The sequence below is a fragment of the Haliaeetus albicilla genome, chromosome 8 (assembly GCF_947461875.1).
Source record: "Haliaeetus albicilla chromosome 8, bHalAlb1.1, whole genome shotgun sequence".
NCBI classification, from domain to species: domain Eukaryota; kingdom Metazoa; phylum Chordata; class Aves; order Accipitriformes; family Accipitridae; genus Haliaeetus; species Haliaeetus albicilla.
Window position 1 is genome coordinate 21,336,748 of NC_091490.1, and position 6,268 is coordinate 21,343,015.

Genomic DNA, 6,268 nt, shown 5'->3' on the forward strand with positions numbered 1-6,268 from the left:
GGCCAATGCCGGCAGCGGCTTGCTGCTGCCATGGGGCACAGTGGCCTTAGGGGTTGGCATGGAGGGCTCTCCTCAGCCGGGCCAGACAGAGAGGTCCATCCCAACAGCACCCACACAGCAGCTGCTCTCGGGGCAGCTAGTGTGACATTTTTTGCGGCAGGTTAGATCACTGCAGACCTGAAAGGGATGAATTACAAGTAGTGTTTGGGAAACTCGAAGAGCTGTTGGCTTTTCCACATGGCTGAACTGCTCCCAGCTGAAGTCTGAGCTCCACCCTTGGCCCTGGCACTGTCACTGTGATTTGGCTGCAGGGCCACCTGCGCTTACCCAAGGCTACTGCCTTGGTCCTGGCACCTCCCTCAACAGACAGCTTTAGGATGGGGATTCTGATTGTAGGTGTGTGGGAGACTCCACCAGGATGGAGCCACAAACCTTTAGAGCAAGTGTATTTCCTCTCCTGGAAGCAGCACACTGTTTGTGAAGCTATGCCTCTGCATGGCTTTCTATAGCAGATGAGCAAGGGAGACACCTAATTCCCTTTATTATGTTTTGTAGCCTGAAGACAGTGGAAGTGTTGAGCCAGAAATATCCTAGATCAACTTCTGCATCATGGTAATCAAATAGCACATTTTTGCTATAGATACATGAAGAGTGTGTAAAGTATCTCCATTTTTAAGTATTATAGTCATTATAATCTGTTGCGATGTTATCTGTGTTGCCTTGGTCATTTTGTGTCTTGGTTCTCTTCAAATTTGTCAATTTTATGCATCCTCAGAAACGTCTTCAAATTGGCAGAGCCTTTGTCATCGTAACTGCTGTGACGAACACCAACAAAGTTCTTGTTGCTACAATTAACAAAAGTAAGGCTGCGTTCCCAAAGACGATCTACAGTAATATCTACACACAGATTGCACTATTCTCCCTCTAAGTCTTGCTGCTGATTAACAGGGAGGGTTTTTTCCCTGAAGAGTATGTTGTTTTTCTAGTTTGCTATTAGCCTCCACAAATGACTGTGTGATGCAGTTTTCTGTCTCCAAGCCTACAGTAAATAAGAAACATTTTGTAGAATTTTCTTTTGCTCTTGAATTTTTCAACATGCACATGGGATAAGAATGTAACAAGACTCCAACAGAATTTTATAATTGGATCAAAACACAGTTCACCCACATATGAGCTGGATTGCTTGTGATAGATGTCAGGAGAAACTCTAAGGCAATACTAAAACTCTTTTATTCCATAACTGCCAAATAAAATAGTACTAAAAGCCCGTGAGCAAAAGCCTCCTGGTTTGGTTGGATTTAAATAGGAAAAGAGCAATCAGCTAGTAGATGGGGCATCAGTGAAATCAAATTATGTGAAGCCAAATGATAAGATTGCCGTACCATCCTCCCTGCCTCCATTTCTACTTCAGTTCTGAACACATTAATCGTGGCTAGATCATTTGCACCTTGAATCCAAAGCAGGCATGTATCCCATCTTTTGGAAGAACCAAAGGCTGAGACCTCAAACTGTGTCTGATATCTACATGCTGCTCCTCCAGCTGCCTTTAAGAACCTATCAGATCTAGTCTGCCACCCAGATGCAGGACTGGCCAGAGTATGCATGTCCTTTGTTTTTTTTTTACTCTAGAGCCGAAATACTGACTTGCCTGCTTCCAAGGAAGAGGTAGTGACCTTGCCTTGAAGGTCTACGGGAGGGTGCCTGGCCCCACCAGCCTGAGCTGAAGGACCCCACACTGCAAAGCAGGAGTTTCCAGGGTCCCCCTGCACCAGTCCTGCCCCACAACGAGAGCTGCTGCCTACCCCCAGTCCTGCTGCCTGTCCAGCAGCCTCATGGCACCAGAGATCAGACTCTTTTCTCCACACACCCCCAACCTTGTGTGCTGCCGTGTTGTCTCACACAGCCCCACGTGTCCCGAGCTGGGGAGTCAGGGTGGGCAAGCCATGGATACCACCCCTTCCTGCACTGGTGTCGTGGTTTAACCCCAGCCAGCAACTAAGCACCACGCAGCCGCTCACTCACTCCCCCCCATCCAGTGGGATGGGGGAGAAAATCAGGAAAAGAAGTAAAACTCCTGGGTTGAGATAAGAACGGTTTAATAGAACAGAAAAGAAGAAACTAATAATGATAATGATAACACTAAGAAAATGTCAACAGTAGTAATAAAAGGATTGAAATGTACAAATGATGTGCAGGGCAATTGCTCACCACCTGCCAACCGACACCCAGCCAGTCCCCGAGTGGCGAATCCCTGCCCCCCCCTTCCCATTTCCTAAACTAGATGGGACGTCACATGGTATGGAATACACTGTTGGCCAGTTTGGGTCAGGTGCCCTGGCCGGGCATGAGAAGCTGAAAAATCCTTGACTTTAGACTAAACACTACTTATCAACAACTGAAAACATTAGTGTTATCAACATTCTTCTCATACTGAACTCAAAACATAGCACTGTACCAGCTACTAGGAAGACAGTTAACTCTATCCCAGCTGAAACCAGGACAACTGGAAAGCCAACCGCCAGGAGCTGTGCACTGAGCTGCCTTCCTAGTCAGTCCAGGCCCTGTCTCTGGGGCATTGAACTCAGCTCCAAAAGCATCAGTGGAATAAGCCAGCAACTGCTGAAATGCTCCCATTTCCCTACAAGGCACAAGGAGAAGCTGTGCTGGAGCACCCGTGGACTGCGACAAAACCCATCCAAGCAGCATCCTTGGAGGAAGCCAACACAGTGTTGTAACGTGGGAGATGAGCATGAGCTCATGCCGTGCCACCCGTGGTGCACAGCAAAAGCCTCGTCTGTTTGTGTTAGCCTTTCCTCAGCAGAGATGTCGTCACTCTGGCCCTCAGCCCCTGAGGAAAGCAAACAAAAGCAGGGAGGGCAGAGCAATCGTCAGGTCCTGCCGAAGCCCCGATGCAGCTTACCATTACTTTGTGTGGTGCCTAGATTTTATGTTAGCAATGCAACATAATTAATTAGATTTAGACTAGATGAGAATACATTAGACACAGTGGGATGCTACGTTCCTGCCTGTCCATCCTTGGAAGAGCTGGGCACAGTTTCTTTCCTTGTGCATATTCCCTTAATAATATATTTGTCACAAGGATTCTTCCTACACCCATCTGGCATATAGATATTTTTCCAAATTTGTCATTTTTTATGTTCCAAAACCTATTTTACTTCAGATGCTTTCATAATGAAGCAGCAAAAGCCTGCCATAGCTTGATATATGGAGCAGAAATCACATCTGTGCCAGGCTGTTTTCTAATCAGATAAAGCACTGAATACCTGCAGTGCTTTTTCTTCTGTCCTTTGAGTAGATGTACCTGAGTGACTTCGTCTGCTAGTCTAGCCTTGCATTCTTAATTAAACTACAAAATACCATTCTTAATTTTAGCTTTCGGCTAATTGCAGTGCTTTTAAAGCAAAAGAAAGAGAATCATTAGAAGTGCCTAGTGGCCCCCTGCACAACACAAACCACAGAAATTCATTCTGCAACTTGGGCATCAGCCCAAAAACCTGTGCTTAAAGTAGAGCATACCTTTCAGAAGGGCATTTGCCCTCATTTCTCCTTTTAATGCTGTCATTCACAGAACATAATTTAGACATCTGCTACGAATGAGCACTGGAAGTGGGCAACAGGGTGGGGACCTCAATGAGTTTGTTCTTACCAAATTTGGGCCCCCAACAGAAGGAGAAAAATTGCTGCGAGGTTCCATTTTCATCAACATCATAAGTCTATGGTGCAAGGAACTTCACTTAACCCAACAGTCATAGGGAGGTGCTTCTACTTTTCTCCGAGCCTTTACCTGCCCTGCTGTGGCTTGGCTCCTCACCACTGCTTGGCTCCTTTGCATGCACACAACCATCAGGCGAGATGGATTCTGCAGGAGATAATTTCATCTGAAGCCACATTAACTCCCCAGACACACTGTCTGCTCCTCATGGTACATCCCAGGAGATGCTTCTCTGGCACAGCAGAGACAGGAAGGCTGATGGTTTGTGGCACTCCCCTATGCCAAATCCCAGGAGAGAGTTCCTCCTACTTTGAATTTCCTCTCTTCATATAAAGCAAAAGGACAATCTGAGACATCGCTCTCAGTATAGTTCAAAACACAGTTTGAAGTGCGAATTTTTCAATATTTGAAGCATTGGCTTTTATGATTTATTTATTGATATTCCAGGACAAGCATTACAGAGTGTAGCTGGTGCCTACTCCAAATATAACAACAATCATTGAATGAATAGCAATATTTTCACAGACATTTTGTCCATTCCTATGCAGATAAATTTTGTCTCTGTATAATAACACAAAGATATCAGCAGATAAGATCAAGCATTTTTGAGAAACACTAAAAAAACCCTGACTCTGAAACATAATAGTTCATATTGTTTAATTTCTGACAATAGTATGTACTTTATGAACAGAACCCGACTTTATACTGGGTGTGACTTACGCGTAGGAGGTGTGCAGGGTTTGCTGTCTCTTATCCCTTGAGTCCACCTTGTAATATTGCTGGTATCCGTGTGTAACAGATAGTGTTGTGCAGTGGGCTGGAAGATAATAAATAGATGTGAGCTGATGATTTACAGGAGGGTGCTTGGAACTCCTTGAGCCACTGGGGAAGGGAAACTGTGCCGGTACAAGGTTGTGCTGTCAACCTCGCAATAGTTTCTCCTCTCTCCAGAGGGCAATTTCTCCAAGATGTAACTTGCTTCCTGCCTCATCATCTGGAAATTCACAAATCAGAGGAATTGTGGTTAATTACCAAAATGGCTGATCCATAGATTCTTAGCTGTCAGAGCCTGGGGGCGGTGTGTGTGTGTGTGTGTGTGTGTGTGTTTAATTGTTGTTTTTCTCTGAAAGGATTTCTCCTAAAGTGATGAAATAACTCACATTAATGAAGACTGCAAATAGAAGACTTTTGTGATGATTTCCAGTTGTTGAAAGAATTGCTTATTTAAAATGCATTACTTTCTTATGTGAAGAAACTTACATTTCTCCAAACACCGGGAATAAATTTAGCCTAAAACATTCATAACAAAGGATGAATGCATATTCAGGCTAACACTGTATGTGATCTCTGATCATACACTAGTTAAGTTATATAATCAGTGATTTATGGTACTAAATTGTGGAGCCTCCTATCTGCAGGAGTGTAGGTAAAGGGGTGGAACTCTCATCAATCAAAAGACTATACTAGTTCAGAGTTGGGATAATTAAGGCAGACAGTAAAAAAGCATGAAATAATAATATTTAAAAAATGAAATCAGAATTTCTATTTGCATAGTGTTATTAAGCAATACAGTGCTGAGCCACCTTTTCAAAAAGCTTGCCTAGAAATCCACTTATTACCTTGTAGCACTTGATATATGTGTTCTTCATATTCATGCTGAGGGTATTTGTAGAGTAGTTTTGTAATACACATACTGTCCTCGACTTAAAAAACAGAATTACAAATAATGGCCATCTTTCCATTATTCCAAGACAGAGGCAAAACAAGAAGAAAAAAAACACAAACGATTTTAAAGTGCAAATTTCTGAAATTTCACTCATCCTATTGGCAGTGCTTTTCTTCCCATCACCGATAGGTAGTGGGATAGAGATAGAGGTAGAGATAGTCAGCCATAATGAGGAACTAGCACAGGGGAACTGTATTAATCAACCAATGTTCAAAAAAAGTTTAATTAACTGCATATTTTGTAAAAGCCACATTTCATTACTGTTTGTTAGGAAGATGGAAGCATGCACTGGAAACACTAATTCTAATTATTACTTCAAGTGGGAGTTTTGGCACAAGGTCAAGGAATAATAGAAGAATGTGTGAATCTGTGCTACAGCGTAGCAGTAAGACTAATCATTTGAATAAAGCCAGTTGCTTTTTCTTGGACTGTCTGTGTGCTGTTCAATGTTCTGGATGAATCTAACACAATCAGCCTGTTCTCTGGTGTATATCTACTTCCTGCTGACTCAGGGCAGCTTTCCTCTTCTGCCATTTATTAAAACGAAGCGTTCCTATTAAAACACCATTTTTCAGAGAGATGACCCAAATAGATATTAGTAATGACATTATTAAAACTATTTTGTTTAAAACAAACTGTCACACTTGTGCGTTGCAAAGCAACACAAACAAATCTATTTCATTTAGTGAGAGATTGCTTTGAAGAGCTGGATTTCTTTCTCTCTATTAGAAGGTATTGCAGAGGGGATGTGATGTGTGCTCCAGGAAACTGCCAGCTTTTATAGCTATTAGAAAGGCTGTTTCTAGTAC